The sequence below is a fragment of the Peromyscus californicus genome, unplaced genomic scaffold (assembly GCF_007827085.1).
Source record: "Peromyscus californicus insignis strain IS unplaced genomic scaffold, ASM782708v3 Scaffold_14__1_contigs__length_90479793_seg_2, whole genome shotgun sequence".
Lineage (NCBI taxonomy): Eukaryota > Metazoa > Chordata > Mammalia > Rodentia > Cricetidae > Peromyscus > Peromyscus californicus.
This window is the reverse complement of record NW_026294436.1, coordinates 47508593-47528006: the sequence shown is the minus strand read 5'-3', so window position 1 is coordinate 47528006 and position 19414 is coordinate 47508593. Positions and strand designations below refer to the sequence as shown.

Below are 19414 nucleotides of genomic sequence, written 5' to 3'. Positions count from 1 at the left end.
TCTTCCTTCTCAGGCTTCAGCCACCGTAGATCCTTGTTAACCACTGATTCTTTTCTAATGTGATTATCAGATGCTCAGTGTTGTCATTATCTTCATCATAACACATTGCCCATTGCTACTTTCCTCCTGCATTTTCCATCAAGGTCAATGGCTAAACTGCAAGAGGCTCCATTGGGCCATAAATAGTGCTTTGCCGGCTACATTCATAGCATATATTATTTCTACTAAATAGGGGTTTCATTATGGCATTTTCACACACGTATACAATGTGCTTAGACCATGTTTACCTCCCCTTCAACTCACTTGTTCCCCTCCTCACTGTTGCTGTCTCTCTCTCCTTTCTACTTATATGACATTTTAAAATGTGGCTACAACAGGCGATAGAAAATGTGCAGTGTTTTCTGGCTTAGTATATCAATATATAATTCCATCTACTTTCCTGAAAATGTCATAGATTTGTCTCTTTTGGCTGAATAATACTCTGTTGTGTGTTACATTATATGTATTTCTTTATACATTCATATAGACACACCTAGGCTGTGTCTATAACTCAACTATCATAAATGGTGCCACAGCTTGCTCTACTGTGTGTTGATTAGATTCCTTCAGGTACATACCCAAGAGTGGTACAGCAGGATCACATCACGGTTCTAGTTTTAGGGTTTTTTTTTGTTTGTTTGTTTGTTTCTTTGCCTTTTGTTATGAGGCATGTTTTTGCTGACTTCTACAATGGCTCAGCTAATTTATATCCATAGCAACAGTATAAAGATTTCTCCCCCTGCCCCCATCCTGACCAGCATTGTAATTAGTTTCCTTGATAACCGCCATTCTGATTAGGGGAAGATCTTGTACTTTAGACTTACATTTTCTTTATTGCTAATGATATTGAACTTTTTTTCATGTGTTTATCAGCCATTTGTAGTACTTTCTTTGATGACTTAAAATTCATACTAATTGATTTTATGTTTTGGTGGTTTTTTTAGTTATTTATATATTCATGAGTCACTTGCTTGTCAGATACATAGCTGGCAAAGATTTTCTTGCATTCTGTAGGCTGTCACTTCATTCTGGTAATCGTTTCCCATGCTGTGCAGTAACATGTTCATTGTAAGCAATCCTGTGTGTTGGCTCTTGGTAATATGCCCTGCTGTGTTGGAGTTTTATTTTAAAAATATGGTTCCTGTCTTGAAGGATTTCCATTGGCACTTTTAAGATTTCAGGGCTTACGTTCGGACCTTTGGGCCATTTTGGATCAGCTTTTGAACAGAGTAAGAGATGGATCTATTTTCATTCTACAAGTGGATATTCCCATGTCCTGCGGTTATCACAGAGACACACCTCTCCATGGTCTTTTAGAATCAACTTCCACCACTTCGGTCACCTCAAGGTCCTTCCATTGCTCTCACTCACTCAGGAGTGCTACCTTGTCACTTGGAGCCCTGAACTCATCACTGTGGTTGGGACTTTGCCTGTGTAGACACCAAACCAGAGATGATTTGCACTCTTAATTTGAACTGGTTCTCTATGCTGCTTCCTGAAGCCTTTTCAGTCTCTCCTCGAGTATCCTCATTCCTGTAGAAATCGGAGTCAGTGTCAGATTTGGAAGGGTCCTTGTCCAAGCTTGGCAGGAACAAATTTAGTGTCATTAGGAAAGTACTATGTCGTTTCTTTCTTTGGCTGATTTTTACAAGAGGTTTCCTTTGTGTTTTCCTTGTGGTTAAAAATGTGCTGCTGCTTATTTTGCAACAATGTTGTTCTGTGTTGCATATTTTCTCTTTTATATATATTTTTTCTTCACTTAAAATTAAGTCCAGTAAAATGTGAAAGAAAGAGAGTGAGACACTCTTGCAGCTGCTGGATTTTCCTGGAAGGCAAAGACATCTCAATTTGAAAGTTAGTCTTAAGACATGAAATCATTGTGTTTTGAAACAGCTGCCTAGTCAAAGACTTCTTTGTAGTGCACATATTTAAAAAACAATTTTTAGAAAAACACTAGGGGCTTTGTGAAGAAGTCCTTTATCTAGGTTATGAATTATTTTCAGTCTTTTGAGTAATTGTTGAAATGATGAAGTTTACTGGAATAAAACAGATGTCTGGTTTTTGTCTCATCTTAGGAGGAAGAGGGAAATGTCATTGGGATTTACTTGGTACCTTGACAGTAAAAATCTAAATAATTAATGTCAGCATTCCATCCACTACAGTGCCTCTATATATAAGATTTGTGAGAACAGGGGTCTTGTCTCTCTCAATCAACGGGTATCCCTCAACCTAGCATGATAATAACTTCTCAACAAATCTTTATTAAATTAATCAAGAGATAAATAACATAACATCCATTATATAGAATATGTCATGTTATTCGATACACAATGCATCCTCCTATTATTATTTTTTTACAAAGACACTTAATATGGAAGAGCTTTTTGATAGAAACTTCCAGGCTGAAGACATGAACTGCTACTGCTTTTATTAGTTCACAATGGATGTTTCATGCACAACTTTATGTAAATTCTACCTTTGCTCATATGTTTGCCAGCTTGAGGAATAAAGATGGCCTAAGCAGAAGGTAGTTCAACTCAAGAGATGTATGAACAAGGCATCAAAGGAATTCAGAAGAGGGAATAATTAATGCAATTAATAAAGAGTGAAAAAGACTCAGAGGCAAGGAAATTTGAGGAGTTACTGTGAGGATGGGTAGAGGCTTGCCAAATGGTGAGGTCAGGGGGAGGAGTAAATAGTACATGCAGAGGTCTAAAAGAATAAAAGACTTGCCACAGAGCTCCTACCACGGAACATCACCACCATTACCACCTTCTGTTTGCCTAAATATCACTCATTCGTGCAAAACACACTTACCATGGAAATGCTTGTTTGTTTCTTTTTTTTAATTAAGAGGATGGTTTCTCTGAGTTTCTTTGTTATTGTTGTGTGTTTGGTTTTTTTTAGACTCAGCCTCACCCCATTATATTGAAAACTGGTACACAAAGTGAGTTCTCCCCACCACAAAAATTACTAAATAGCCAGGCTTCCTGGAGACCTAGTTTGACTCAACTGTTCACAGCAAACTTACTGACATGTGTGAAGAGACGTTGAGCCCTACAGAGGTTTGTGTCTTCAGTGTGTCAAGTTCACAGTGAGGTATAGCAGAACCAAACTGCATATGACTCGCAGAGCCAAACTGCATGTGACTCGATGGGGCCATGGGCCTAATTCTCATCTAACTCTTTCTAGGTGTTTGGGAGTGAAAAATAAAGCCGACTATCAATCATCTTGGGATTGGCTTTGCTTTATTTTGTGTAATGGCCTCTTGATCTATAGGACGCTGGTTAGGAGACATGATGCTTCCCTTTGGTTGGTGGTTCTTCATAATTCTCATTCTTTAGAAGTTTTTAATGAGTCATATTTTATGTTTACATAATAGTCACTGTTATTATTTAGCCATTAACTCAAACAAAAGGTGACACAAAGAGCCATCCTCAAGAATAGCAAATGTGGAAGGGAGGGGGGCAGGCAAGCCCAGCCTACACTGTACTTTTTCCTAACGTGATAAAACATGGCTGGCATGAGCCCATGGCCACTCTGTATTTATTCCTCAGATTCTAAAAATGCTCAGCTTAAGCGGGCCATTACCGCAACCTTTTATGACCTAATAAATGAGGCAGACTGAGAATAATTGTGGTTCCTTCTCTGCTTTCTTCACCAGTTGCCTTTATTCCCTTCTAATGTCTCTCGTTGCTCTGGGCTAAATAAAGTTTGGATTGCAACAACAACTTTTTTTTAATGATATTGTAATATTGGCTAATTTGCCTGCTGTTGGTTATGCCCAAGCAGACACATGACCAGTGGCTGTTTGGCTTGTCCTCCTATGGGGAAATAACTTAACAAAGCTAATAAGCTGTATTAAAATAAAATAAACAAATTCACATGGCACCCAGCGTCACAACCACATGCCGTGTGGTTATTGTTTATTAGCCTGAGACACCAGCCCCACATCTCCAGCTGCCTCCTGGGCATTTTCACCAAGGCCTCCTGTTGCTTCATCTTTAACCCTTCTAAAACAACTATTGCCCTGTCTCACATGTGGGGTTTAGGGGGACCACTTCACCGCATCCTTGCCTTCCCTCTCTAGCGAAAATCGTTGCTATTTCATTTTAGAGGCAGTATACAGGAAGCGAACAGATATGGCATGAGACAAATGGCTTGAGTGCTGAGGCCAAACTTCTGGTTCATACTTCAGCTCTCAGTAATCCCAACCACAGCTGAGCAACCGCAGGCTCCACCAGAGGACAGAACTCACCAGGACATCTGGGAATGGGAGAGAATGCCTGTGCCCTGCAGGCACAGCTTGCTCAACGGCTCCTTTATAAGTCACCAATCAAATCAGCCAGCCTCCTGCCTCTTGAGGAGAGGAAACAATGAAGACCAAGGAAACAGGGCCAGAAGATCAAGTTCCCACTCATTAGCCACTCCCAACTTTTCTATTTTTATTTTGGTACCTTCTCAGGACATCAGATTAGCGTTTGAGTTTGAGGGAGAATATTCTCGGGTATTAAGCATTTTCTATCGTGAGAATTTTTACCAGTTAAACTGTAAAACCTACCTACTCTTTGACCCTTAGTGACAAAGGAGACCCACGTTCCCAGTTCTTCAGCAATGACTGTGACCAACACTGGCACTGGCAGGCACTCATGGCAATGGACTTGATCATTGGCAATGGCCGCCAGAGCAGGCCAGGGCCAGGGTTACTCAGCTGACACTGTGGCTACCCTTACAGTAAATGTGATTTGTAAGGCTTTCCTATTGCAAAGCCTTTTCCACAAGTTTGATTTTTTTTTAATTTTTTATTTAAGATGTTGTATTTATTTGTCCTCTTTGACTTTTATTTGTCACTAATATCAAGGAAAAAAGATATAGCACTAGTTATATATCAAATCGACTTATACCAAAGAGACTTGTCTCAAAGACAATGAATGAATCATGATGCTTTTAGACAAAGGCACACAGAGAGCCTCTGCTGTAAAACTGTGGAATTGATCTTTATGGGTGATAGTGAGGAAAATATGTTAAGAAGGGAAAAAGGCTGAGCCAACTCAAGCTTCAGTGATCACTTCAGTCGGTCATTTTATGAATGGAAGTTACTTCCTGAGCAATGATGGTGTACTTCAGTTGGTCATTTTATGAATGGAAGTTACTTCCTGAGCAATGATGGTGTACTTCAGTCGGTCATTTATGAATGGAAGTTACTTCCTGAGCAATGATGGTATACTTCAGCTCCATCAACAAGACAAATATGTTCCCCGCTTCCAGGATATATAGAATATAATGAGGAACATTAAACAGCAAAAACAGTCACTTAATTACAACTGGTAATTACAGCTTGTACAAGAATTCACAACAGAGTGACCTCTCCATTTTGAGAACCTAGGGACAGTTAAAATTAACATTAGAAGAGTGTGTGGAAGCAGACTGTGACCCCAGGTACCAATGACCCCACAAGCCACACAAAGATTGTTTATTGTCTTCATCTTGATACTATGAGAAGTCACTGGTGGGGAACAATGTGGTGGATTTAGGCGCAAAATAGAGTAGGGGTGGAGCAAGTGCAGAAGATGAGGTTTCCCTTGAGGTTCAGATGAGGCATGATGTCACACTGGGCTAAAGGATGGAGTAGGGGAGTTGTGGTGGGTCCTAAAGCATGAGTTCAAAGCCAGCTTGTTCTACATAGCAAGTTAGAGGTTTGCTGGGGCTACATAGTGAGATACTCTTTCAAAAATGAAATCATATCATCATTTAATGTGTCCTTAGGAAAATACCCATTATCTCTATAGGCAATTTTGGCTTTACCAGTTTTACTGATGCTTCTTAAATCTCAGTCAGCAGGAAAGACAAAGGCAAGTCCAAAATTCACTCTCATGTCTTCTCAGTCTCTCCCTGTCTTTCTGTCCTGCCACACTTCTAAGAGTTGGTGCATAAAAGAGCTTTTCTTGTATATATGGCAGGGGGTGGTTGAAAAGACATAAAACTGAGACAAGAACTGTTTTGAATAAAATTTTCCCAATTTATACTCTAAATTTAATTTCTTATGATTTTATTATTTTAATTTATGTGTAGTTCTTAGAACTAGTGCCCTTAATTGACATAATTGATGCTTATAAATTTACTATCATAAAAGTAGACTTGGCCTCTCTGAATCCTCTGTTGAATTGTATGTCTTATTTCTGATTTTGTTTATTTTCTCATCTTTTACATCACAGTGTTGTTTCATTGTCTGATTCATCCAAGAACAAGCTCTTAAGTTTACCTAGGACATGTTTGGTTTTCATATTTAATTACTTATTTTATAACAAAACGCTATATTATTCTTGTATAGTTTTGTAATTTTCCAACTCATTAACTTCAGTGCTTCCAGTGTAGCCTTTTGTTGTGGTTTTCTACTTTTTATTAAGATATACATGATTATGAATTTTTTTTCCTGGCTAGAGTTTGGTGTCATGGACTGAGTTTCAATCCAAGTGTAATGTTATTTTGTTTGTTTAGTAAATAGTGTGTAATGATCATTTTGAGTCGACATCTGCCTATACTTTAATTAAAATGGATTGGTATTCTTTTCTGTTTAACTTTTGATTATGATTTCTCACTTTACTGTACTGTTATTTTGTTACCATCAATATGTGGGATGGGGACTATTCTCTGTAAAATTAAAAAAATATATATTGGTCCTAGCTTATTAAATTTACATTATTGATGGCACACTTTACTTCTTAATTGATAGTAATTAAGACCTTTGTGTCATTGATATAGATAAATGCTACAAAGCAAAAGGATAGTGAAAAAACTGAGAATTGTTGGGGAAGGTCAGTAGTGGCCTTTCTGAGAGACAGGAATGAATTACAGGGACGGATAATGAGGCAGAGTGTCATGCCCAGAAAAAGCAATAGTACCTGTGGAATCCTGCAAGAGACTGAAAAAGACAAGGCTAGTGTGGATGAGGCAAAGTGAGCAAGGAAAGAGTGGAGGAAATAAGGTTAGAGGATAGATACTTTAGCAAGGAGCCTGGATCTTCTGTTCTACTCACAGTCTGACCATGCTCGGAGAGTCACTGTGGCTTCTGTGTGGAGTGTGGGGAAAATGTAAAGAAGAGTACAGAGCTGTCACCCAGAGGAGAGAAGAACAGCATGGCATCTGTATCCATGTGGAGAATTGGAGTTACCCACATGCCAGTGTCATTTATGGCCACATAGGCTCTGGTCACATTGGAAGAATGGGTAGATAGAGAAAGGCTGAGCTGTGGTAGAGTTCTGGAGGTCTCCAAATTTATCAATCAAAAAAGGCGGGGAAACAGCAGAAGAGATTCCCGAGGTATTATCAGGGAGGAGGAAGGTGGAGTCCTGAAAATGTGAGTCACAGGAGTCTTGAGAAAACAGTCCTTGAAGAGAGAGGCAGTGACCAAAATGCCAGTTGCTGTGGTAAAGCCAGGCAACAGGAAATCAGAGGGTTGACACTCGCTTTGGCATATAGACAGATACAGATATAGACAAATACAGATATAGATATAGATAGATAGATGTAGATAAATCCATGACTTGGATGAGAGCTTTGCTGCAGAGGAGCAGTATCATTTTACTCATGGCAGTGGCAGCGGGGTGGGGTCGACACTGGGGAAGGAATAAAGGGGGAGAATGGAGGAAAGTATTCAGGGATCTTTGCTATAAATTTGGTCTAAATGGGACAGTTCTTAGGAGTGGAGGTGGGAGAGAATATGAACATGTTTTAAGGTGGTTATCTTTAAGGCATGTGAATGTGTCGTACTAGTGATTAAGGAGTACAAAGGAAGAAACTGCTCAGTGCAGATAAAGTAAATGATTATAGGAAGAAAGGTCATATAAGGCATTAGCCATTAGAAGACATGGAACTCAGAGCACAAGCTGATGGTTTGGCCACTTCATTATTCAAACTCTGTTAAGAGACAGAGTCTGCAGCTGCAAATGAAAATGATATGATGGATTTCTTGGGAAGAATGTTGATCAATTTTATTGATGACTTGTGCATTCCTCATGAGGGATGAAGCAAGATAATCAGCTAAGTGTGAACAGGGAGGGGTGCACTAGGGATTCCAGGCAAGAAAAGCTACATTAGACTTGGGTTACTTCCGTCTGTCATTGTGCCCTCCCTGGGGGAAACAGTCTTGGTTGAGATCTCACCTGGAAAAGCTAATGCAACAACTGCTTAAGGGAGCATGTGACTCTAGGGCCCTCTGCATTGTCTTTTAAATCTTTGCTATAATCACCAATGACTAGGTTGATACCATGGGAATATTTATGTCATTGTAAGTATGCAGATGAAGAAAAACCAGGAAAATTATAAATACATTTCTGCCAGAATAAGAACTAAAATACCTTTATAAAAGGAAACAGTGGGTCCAAACTAACTATATTAAATAAGTTAACAATTGTAAATCATACTCTTATGTTTAAAAGCCTGGTTTTGTAGGAAGTCACGTTAAAGCTCCAAAGACAGCCATAAAAATCCACATTAATTTTTAATTTTTTTTTCATTTTGCCTGTGTGTTTATCACATGCTGGATGTTGTGTTAAGTACGGTCTTGAGATTCATAATCTTATTTTTCCTTATAGTTACCTGAAAAGGACGATAGCCACATCTTATTAATAAGTAAACTGAGATTCAGAGAGGTTGCTTTATGTAATGCTGTGTGAGATGAATGGAGCTTGGCTGGGGAGATGTCTCCATAGGTATGCTTACTATACAAGCACGAGGACCACAGTCCACATCCCCAGCACCATATCTTTACCCGCAGCACTGGAAGCATGGAGACAGATAGACATGTAGACCCTAGGAACTTGCTGGCCAGTCCATCTAGCCTAAATGGTAAGCTCCAGGCTCAGTGAGAGACCATGTTTCAAAAATAAGGGGGAGGGTAACAGAGGAAGACACATGTTGTGAACCTCTGATCTCCACAGACATGAGCAAGTACACATGCACACACACACACACACACACACACACACACACACACACACACCACAAAGATGAATGGTACAGACTAGATTGTTAACTGATGTTCATGGCCCTGGCTATATTCTACTCTATTATGTATTACTATGTTTACTAAGCCTGTATTAAGAAAAGTGTACTGTCATGAAAAATGGCCCCAACATCCACCAATCTCCTTTACTGCATATGTATAATATTTCATTGAGAAGTTTGTGATAGTTGCATGCATCTCACTGTCAGAAAATGTATATATAAAATGTAGCAAATACATTGAACCAAGAAGGATGCTGTACTGTCTAGAAAATACAGGTGCAAAATGTTTGAAGGTACTGGCTAAAGGGTTTGCTTGGAGACTGGAAGGCTTGGGATACACACACACATACACACACACACACACACACACACACACACACACACAGAGGCATGCACGCATGCACACACATACACGTACACACACATTTTCCTGGTATACAAAATTTGCAAGATATGTTTATGAAGCCATGAAGTTTTTTAGTCATGGTCTCACGGTGTAGCCCTGACTGGCCTCAAAATTTCGAACCTCCTGCCTCAGTCTCCCGTGTGCTGCTATTACACATCTTACGTTGCCATGCCCATCTTAAGTCAAGATTTTTAATAATAAATTAAACCTGTCTTAAATTCACTAGATAAATCTACAGTTTAAAGAAGTCATGTACTGCATAGCTTATGAACACTTAGTTAAGATGAAAAATAAGTAATAAACATATGACAATATGGTTTGATTTCTTTAGAAGCTAAGAATTGCCAATTAGTCAAGCTAGACATCATGAATGACCTTTCAGATCATAGGTACCAGAAGGAATGGTTTTGAATGGTGGCAAGGAAGAAGCTGTCCTCAGATCCTCTCTGTGGCAGACTATGCAGCCAGCCTGGGGACCAATTTGATGATGTGTGCTAAATGCTGGAGTTACCTGTAGACCTTGAGGCCCAGCAAATTCAAATTCCCCTCCTAAAACCATCTACTTTATCAAACAATTCAATAATGACAAAAAGGAGTTTGTTAAGATATTATTTTGAAGTATCATTCTTAATTGTTTAATAGCTGGTATCAGATGTTTGAAGAGACATGAAAAAAGAAATAAGGGAATTAACTTCATATTTTAACAGCTGAAAGCACTCTTTTGACATGTAAGAAAATGTTTTCACATCAAATCAAAGCATGAGCTCATCCTGCAGTCTGTTTACTTCAAGCAAAGCACTTAGAAGCCTTTTACCGAAGGGGGTGAGACTAACTCTCTCCTTCCTTCTCAGCATCGTGACAACTTTCAGTCCTTCAAACTGTAAAGCACATGACTTGGTTTCAGAGTGGAATCGTTCAGAAGCTCATATCTGCATGATTGCAGCCGAAATAGACTAAACAAAAAAATGCAGTCAGTACAAATTGCTGTGGGTTATCTCTGCAGCTACAGCGTGTGGTGAGAACCTGGAAGCTTCCTGGGCAGAATTTATGAGCCTTCCAGTAAATCAGCCCAGCTCAGTGTTTCAGACCTGTGTCCAACTCTCCTTGGCTGTCTAGACACAGCCTAAGATGAGGCTTCAGAAATGGGTAGGAACAATGCTGCCAAAGCCACCAGAAGCCTTTGACCTTCTTCTAATGTTTCAACCAGATAATTATTTTCCCTCTCAAGAATTTGGCTGTCCTTTAAGGGGAAAAAAAATAAGATTTTCCATGTGAAGAACCCCTGAAAGAAAATCCTCTGAGAAAGGTCAGTGGGATGGCTCCAAAGCTGGGTTCCTCAGAGCTGCACAGAGAATGTGGAAAGTCTGGACCCACTCCGCTTCTCCCGTCTTCCAGCTGGCCAAGGGCCCTCAAGAGGAGGCCCAGCTTTGCCCACCCCATACCTTTACACCACAAAGGAGTCCTTGCTGTGTGGTGGAAATAGCTCCAAATGAAAGAAGTAGCAGCAGTCAGAAGTAAAGAAAGGGCAGAGATTGAATTAGATCATTTAAAAGTAATAATAACCTACCACCTTCTCTGCTTCTGAGCAAAGGGGTAGTCTTTCTAAGTCTCCAACAATGGGTTTTTATCCTTGTAAACGGACAGATTTCCTCGAACTCTATCCCAACTTATTTAAAATTACTCATTCTACTCCTTGTGGCTTCTCTCTTCGAAGTTTTATATCCTGTGTTTTCTATAAAAGTCAAGGATCTAGTCAAAAATGGAAAACATGATTTTAAACGTAAGCACTGTCCAAATTTGTCCCATTGTGTTTTCAACCATTAATGTATTATTTCACTCATTCAGTCATTGTATAGGGGTCATATGCCAAGGGCTAAGGGAGGCCGTGGTTCTACTGTTTATCTGGCTTGTGATCTGGGGAAAGTCCTCCAGCTCTCTCTGAATCTGTTTCCTCGTCTGTGATAACAGCTCTTGGACACAATTTTCAGGGTTGCCACAGAGATTCAGTAGAGGAGCTTCTCTCACAAAATGGTAAAATAAATAAATAAATAAATAAAAATTAAAAAATTAAAAAATTAAAAAATCAGGTTTTTCTCTATCCATTGTTGTACCTCAAAAGTCAAAAATACTAGAGCTATCAGTCAACTGCTTGTAAAATTCATAAGCTGAACTGAATTAAAATATGTATTGGTGACCCATCTGTGATAGCAAGGATGACCCAAAGAAGCCTCTACAGCATCACTGCTATATCACCTGGAGACAGCAAGTGTGTGCCCACCAGAATCCAGACATCCAGCTGTGTTGTGAAGCCAACTCAGAAATGAGTCTGAGGACAATGTTCCAAATGGGGAAGTCCTGACAATAAATATTTACTCAAGATAAAGACAATAAATACAAAGTTCCTCCCAAATAATTGCTTAAATGGAAAAAAACAAACACAGAAGTAAAAACAAAGTCAAATTCTTAAAAGACACAACAGCAGTGACTAAATAATCTAGGTCAATGCTTTTAGGCAAATCAGCCAGTGTTGTGGGGTAAAGTGGCAGCCTCAGAATGCCTCAATAAGTCAGGGGTTGTTATTTTATTTTATAGTTTTAGTTTATGTGTATGGGTGTTTTGCCTACATGTATGTCTGTGCACCACTTGTGTGCCTGGTGCCCACAGAGGCCAGAAGGGGACACTAGATCCCCTGGAACTGGAGTTACACACATTTGTGGGCCACTTTCTGGAAGCTGGAAATCAAACCCAGGTCCTCTGGAAGAGCAGGCAATGCTCTTAACAGCTGAGCACCTCCCTCCAGCCCCTAAGGGGGTTTTGTTTTATTACAGAGCGTCCCATATACAAAAACAAACTCAAGTGTGATGTGCAAGCTGAAAGATGATCAATTTTGCCTAGAACTGGGAACTGCTGAAAATGTCAAAGCCCAAACAGCAGTTTATTTCTCAACATAAACAAAGGAAATACTAAAGATTTTTTGTAAGCAACATGTGTCTCAGCGTGACAAAACTGAGAGCAGACAGCCAGCTATGGCAAGAACTAAACATCGCAGAGACTTTCCTAATCAGAGGTGACGGTGTTCAGCTTGGGGTGAAAAATGAAATCCAACTATACTCTGGGGACTTCTCAACAAATAGGTGCTTTGAAAAACAAAATAGATAAAAATTGGGGAAAAGCCGAGAGAGAGAGAGAGAGAGAGAGAGAGAGAGAGAGAGAGAGAGAGAGAGAGAGAGAGAAAGAGAGAGAGAGAGAGAAGATGGGGAAGTTAGGTAAATGCAAATAAAAGTGAGAAGCCGTTGAAGTGATGTGTAATAAAATGTTGGGTTCTATTTTATACTATCAATAATGATTTTAAGACAAAGAGCATTATTGGTGAAATTATTAAGGCCACTCCACATAATTAAAAGGGAGGTTTATTTTGTGGGGTAACTTACAAGTGAATGGATAGTTTACAGAGTCTGAGAAAGGCATGGCGCAGTCTGGCGGTGTTCTCTGGAGAACTCTGCTCGGTCTACCTCCAGCCGTCCAGGGTCCAGGAACCAAGAGAGCCGGCGCATCCGGATCTTGAGTCTTCAGGGTCCTCCCTTGGCCCCGCCTTGTAGGCATGACAGTTACCAAAGCCTCAATGGGGGTTGGAACTTCCAGATCAAAGCTGGAATGGCTACCTACTACAGAGTGTCATTTAGACTAAAGGTGGTCAACCTTTTCAATGAAGAAAATTTTAAGGATTTCATGGAAAGTCACTATTAAGTTACAAAATTCACAGAGTTATTTAAAGATGCTATTCAGTGCTTCTGGGTATTAACTACCTGTCCAATGTCTACACCTACTGGCCACCTTATCACAGCATTGGGTACCATGTAACCAAATTAAGTATTTCTACACATTTCAAAGGCTTTACTCCTACTTTTGCCATTTCAGTTTCTACATTATTATTAGTATTGTGGAAATCAGTTGATTTTTGTGTATCCTGAATTTAGTAATGGCCTTTAAACAAAGTGACACATTTAATCATAGTGCTGTGGTTTTTAAATTATTTTTATTTTATGTATGTATGTGCATGTGGGGATGGGGCATGTGCCTGCCATGGTGTGCATGTGAAGGTTGGAAGACACCTTTTTGCAGTCATCTCTCTCCTTCCACCATGTGGGTTTGACCTTGGGTCACCAAGCTGATCAGTAAGTGCCTTTACCCTCTGCGCCATCTCACTGGCCTTTCATATGTGTTTTCTTATGTTTTTGCATAGTCAGATTCTGAGTAAATTTGAATAATGAAGAATACTAGGGTGTTATTAATTTTTTCATACTTGATATCTCACTATTAGGTTGCATATAACATCTGGTTTCAATTTTTTTTCAGTTTGTTCTGTATTTGTAGCTGTGGACCCTTCCTTATTCCTTTGGGAATTGCATACCTTTTCTCCCATTTCCCCCATATTTAAGATTATGTGTAATAACTACTGGGAAGGGTAAAACACCAGTGGATGTGTCTGTCCTTTGTGTCATTTTTATTGTCTGCTTCATCAGTCATCTTAATCTGCATGAATCATCTGCTTTGATTCCTCGATCTTCTAAGATTTCCATAGAGAAACACTGACTTTTCCTTCCTCTCTTTCTTTCCCAAATAGTAAGATATTTAGGGCCACACAGTTTCCAACATCTTTTGCACTGTTCCCCTGTGTAGACGGGAAGTATTTAGATTTTATTACCCTCTATGTAAGTCATATTCTTGCTTTGTTTGTGATATAAGGGCTATCCATGAGTATATGGTTCAAGTTTGCTTTTTTTAATCTTTTTTTTCCAAGACAGGGTTTCTCTGTGTGGCTCTGGCTGTCCTAGAACTTGCTCTATAGACCAGGCTGACCTCGAACTCACAGAGATCCGCCTGCCTCTGCCTCCCAAGTGCTGGGATTAAAGGTGTGCACTACCATGCCTGGTTTGTACTTTTCTTTAGAAACTCATTCCTTTTTCTTCTCTTCTCCCTCTTCTTCCTACAATCATTTGTTTGTGAGCAAAGAATGTGATTTTTAAAGTTTGTCAAGTCTGGTATTGTGTGTGTGTTGTGGTCTAACTATTTACTGATTTTTGTAAATGTGTGTAATATAAATTTTCCCCAAACATCCTAAGTGTTATTTATCCTGCCTCCCTTTTTCTCTCTCGATGTTGCACTCCCTTCCCTATCTTCCAGGTAAGTCTTCCAGCCCATCTTTTCCATTTCTGCCCTTCACAGCATCTGTATCCTACTCTTCCTATCTCTGGAGCTTGCCACCCCGACCTCATGGTCCCTTATGCTTTCCTGGTATCTTCAGTTACTCCAAGTGATATATTCACCTCTAAAGATGCATTGATAGGATCCACCAATAAGAGAAACTGTGGTGTTTGTCTTTCTGGATCTGGGTTACCTCAGTATATTTTCTAGTTCTGTCCATTTCCCCACAAGTTTCATGTTTTCATTGTTCTTTGAATGGTATTCCACTGTGCATATATACCAAATGTTCATTATCCATTCATCAGTTGAGGGACATTTAGGTTGTTTCCATCACTAAATCTTCAAAACTACAAATTCTAATCTCAACGGAGATGAATCATCTCAACCAGGAAATGTGCCCATGCACCTTGTCGAGTCCTTGTTATTGTTCTGTTTTCTGCTTTCCCAAAGTCTTCCTTCCGATAGCTTCCTCCATTCTTTCTCTCTCTGACTGTTAGATCTTCTTGTGCCTTTGTTTTCATTTGTTCACTGTGGCATAGGTTCAGCTGTGGGTGCTTGGAGTGAACTGTTCTCATGAACATGGAAAGTCAGAGACAACATCTCAGTCATCAAGGATGAGAAATAGTCCGCATACCATTTATCTATGGAGACACAGGGTGGGAGACTTTCTTCTGCATTGGCATGGAGAAATCTTGCTCCCCAAGCTTGGCTCCTTAGGAGCAGAGGATAAGGCACACTGTACAGTTCTACCATCATTAAGGGCCAGTACTCTGAACAGTCTGCTCCATGCTGCGTGTCCTGGAGTGTTCCTGTGGGCACAAAGCTCTTGTCCAGTCCAGAGTACGAAAACTATCTCACTCACATGCCATTCTACTGCCCATGCACCAATCCTAATATTGGCTTGACTTGAGAAAAGAGGATATATTTCACCTGAGTGGAAAGTGGAGAGAAAACGGAGTAAAATTAAGTCACTATTTTTTCAAAATCCTCTGGGGAATGTAATGATGAGCATAAACATGGCGCACTCACTGTCTTCATGATGTGTGCCAGCTGAATGGAAAAACAGATGTTCGGCGTAATAAATAACAAAGACAGGGTGTGTATGAATGATTACAGAGAGAAGGGAAGCAGCGTGGAAGGAAAGAGTAGAGGACAGAGAAGAGAAAAAAATTTAATTCTGAAATCAGAACTTTGATAAGAGATGGGAAGGAAATAAAGTTGAGGAGGAGTGTGGAAATGCATGAAAGAGGAGGTGACCTGGTAGGGATGTCCTGGAAGTGATGTCTGTGGACACAGTGGCTGAGCTAAGACACTGGGAAAGAGCAAGTGCTGTGCAGAGAGAGCTGGGCAGAAAGCAGCGTGTGCAGGTGCATTTGTAGGCCCAGCACATCTGATACTTTCCAGAAACCTAAAGAGGCATGGTAGCTAGAGAAGGAAGAACAAAGTGTGAAAGACGAATGAAGGCAACTCTCAGCTGGAAGTCAGGCTTTGTGAGCCAGCCTATCACCTGTGATGGTGTGAATGAAAATGGCCACCATGGGCTCAGGAGCTGGCACTATTAGGAGCTGTGGCCTTGTTGAAGGAGGTGTGGCCTTGCTGGAGGAAGTGTGTCACGGGGGCAGGCTTTGAGGTTTCAGAAGCTGAAGCTAGCTCACTAGCTCTTCCTGCTGTTCCAGGATCCAAATGTAGAACTCTCAGTTCCTGTTCTAGTACCATGTCTTCCTGTGTGCTGCCATACTTCCCACCATGATGACGATGGACTAACCCTCGTAACTGTAAGCCAGTCCCAATTAAATGCTTTCCTCTAGAAGAGTTGCTGTGGTTGTGGTGTCTCTTCACAGGAATACAACCCTAAGACACTACCTGTAGTCTTTATTCCTAAATGTATATGATCATTAGAGTAAAATAGCCGAGCCACATTTTCAGAAGGCCGTAAGGATTGAGTGCATAGAATAAATGAATGGGGCAGAGCGATGCTGGGAGACCAATGAGGAGGCTGATGTAAATGTTCCAAGGACAGCTGATGACAGGTGGTGGCGACTCTCAAAGGAAAGTACTCCTTGGTGCTAAAAATGGAAATGTAATATAGAAGATATCAAAAGTGTGTGGAGATATCAAAAATTTCTGCCTCAGATCTGGGTTACACCACAGCTGCCTGGAATAGGAAGAGTGGAAGAAAGCTGAGCTGGAAGTCACCAGCTCAGTGGTTCATATGGCTCTTTGTTTCTTTGAGATACTCAAGTGGAGAAGCCAATCGGTAGGATGACTCTAGGGAGGGTCTGGACAGAAGATGTAAACATGAGGCCTTCTGGGGTTAGTGGAAATGGGGGCTGTTAGGCCCAAATGAAAACATGTCAAACAAGAGTAAGCAGGAAAGAAAAGCACTGCTATTATCCATCGAAATTGAACTATGGTTTTTTTTCTGAAAACATGACAGTCATATCCCTAAGTGTCCATCAAATGATCATAAATTTTCATCCTGTAACTAGAGAAGTCTTCTTCAAAAAAACAATAGTGGTAAATTCAACAGTCACGGGCAACATGCCATTTATGATGGCAAAGCAAAAATGAAAGTATTTCATCACATTAGCAGGTTAAGTAAATCATTGTACATTTGTACTGATGAATGCTATACCATCGTACTTTCTGTTTATAACAACTTTAATGCATATAAATGACCTTGATGTAACAGCGAAAAAGAGGGACATAAAATTAATAGAGCATGTGCCGGGTAGTTTTATGTCAACTTGACACAAGCTAGAGTCATCTGAGAGGAGGGAACCTCAGCTGAGAAACTGCCTCCATGAGATCAAGCTGTGGGCAAACCTGTAGTGCATTTTCTTAATTAGTGATTGATAGGGAAGGGCCCAGACCATTGTGGGTGGGGCTATCCCTGGACCGTCAGTCCTGGGTTCTATAAGAGAGTAGGCTGAGCAAGCCATAGGGAATATGTATTCTTCCGTGGCTTCTGGATCAGCTCTGTCTCCAGGTTCCTGACCTAAGTATTTCCGATGAGGAACTGTTGCCTGGAGTGTAAGTGAAATAAACTCCTTCCTCCCCAAGTTGCTTTTGGTCATGGTGTTTCATCACAGTTGTAGAAATCCTATGACAGAAATTGGTGGCAGAATTGTGGGGTATTGCTGTGATACACCTGACCAGGTTGTTTGGGGGAGGATTGTAGAAGGACTTTGGAACTTTGGGCTAGAAAAGCCATTGAGTTTTCAAACCCTGGTGAGCTGTTGTTCAAACCTGGCCTGGAAGATTAGGGGATGACACTGAAAGCAATACAGATGTTGGAGGCCTGACTTGTGAAGTTTTAGAGCAGTGGTTCTCAACCTTCCTGATGCTGTGACGCTTTAATACAGTTCCTCGTGGTGCGGTGACCCCCAACCATAAAATTATTTCGTTGCTACTTCATAGCTGTAACTTTGCTACTGTATGAATCATAAATATCTGATACGCAGGATATCTGATATGTAATCACAGGTTGAGAACTGCTGTTTTAGAGGGAGTCAAAGTCTTCATTGGGACCTTTTGATATTTAAATTAAGAACCTGTGGTTCTTGTCAGCTGGGCTGAAGAATCAGCTGTGGTTAACAGGAGACTAATGAAACCTTTGCTTTACTGGGATAATTGATGCTGATCAGCTGGAGCTGAGAAATGTGGTGATTAAGAAGAATCCAGCATCACTGAAGTGTTTCCTCAGGATCAGCACAAAGAAGCTGTGTTCTGGAGGTGGCCAAGGTTGTACCTTGTGCTGACAGCTGAACTTGGTGGTGTAAGGGTCTCCCAGGTGGTACTGGCTTAAAGGCATGAAGGTGTCATGGAGAGCCGCTGAGACTCAGCACTGTGAGAAGCCAAAGCAAGCCATGGGTGAAGGTCTAGCCTCGGTAGCAGTTGAAGGCCTGGGTTTTGAAGGGGTCGTGCAAGAGTTGAGATTTGGCACTATGAAGAGAGCCCAGGAGAGACTATTGGTGAAAGTGTAGCCCACTTGCAGCAGAAGACCCCAGTGTTCGGGAGACCCCAGCGTTCGGGAGACCCGAGCACCATGGGACTAAAAGAGTGTTAGAGAAGAAAGGAGAGAGAGGGAACCTCAGCTGTACCAAAAATGTTCAGAATAGAAAATTATAAGAAAACAAGATTATCTATACGTAGTGGAACCTGAATGCTTATCCTTATTTTTGTTCTTTTGTCTGGTTTCAAATTTAAAATGTTGGTATTTATTACATACTATGCATTGTTTTATTATCTGGAAGAAAATATAAAACTCCAGCATTGTCCTAGTTATGATGACACCAAAAGGCACCTCCTCACCTGTCAGTACTGGTGACCAGGCTTTTCACACCCAGAGGAACATCTGGTCTCTGACTACAGCCAAGTCATAGACTTTTTGTTTTGTTTTGTTTTTAGATTTATAGGATTATTACTGTACTTTCCCAAGTTTTATAAGCTATTTAGTAAGAAAACTGACCTAATTATCGGACAGTGGCAAGTGCTTTCTCCAGAGCACAGCTGCCCATCAGCAAATATCCCCAGTGTTTCCTTTGTCTGTGTTTTCGTGGAGCTAGGAATTGAGCACAGGGTCTCACTCATGCTAGGTAAGTGTCCTACCACGGAGCTCCTTCCTCTGCACTCTTGGACCAAGAGAAAGATTGTAATTGTATTTACAAATTGATGTCCTCTTTCTACAGGCTCTTCAGTTTAAATCTTAGCACTGTAAATAACTGTGAGATCTTCACTGTATGATTTATTAAAAAG

General features: G+C 40.5%; 1 protein-coding gene across 7 annotated transcripts in view; it reads left to right on the top strand.

Moving 5' to 3' along the window:
* Dnm3 (dynamin 3) overlaps window positions 1-19414 on the top strand; it is a 498900-nt gene that overhangs the window by 381292 nt on the left and 98194 nt on the right. The window lies entirely within an intron of this gene.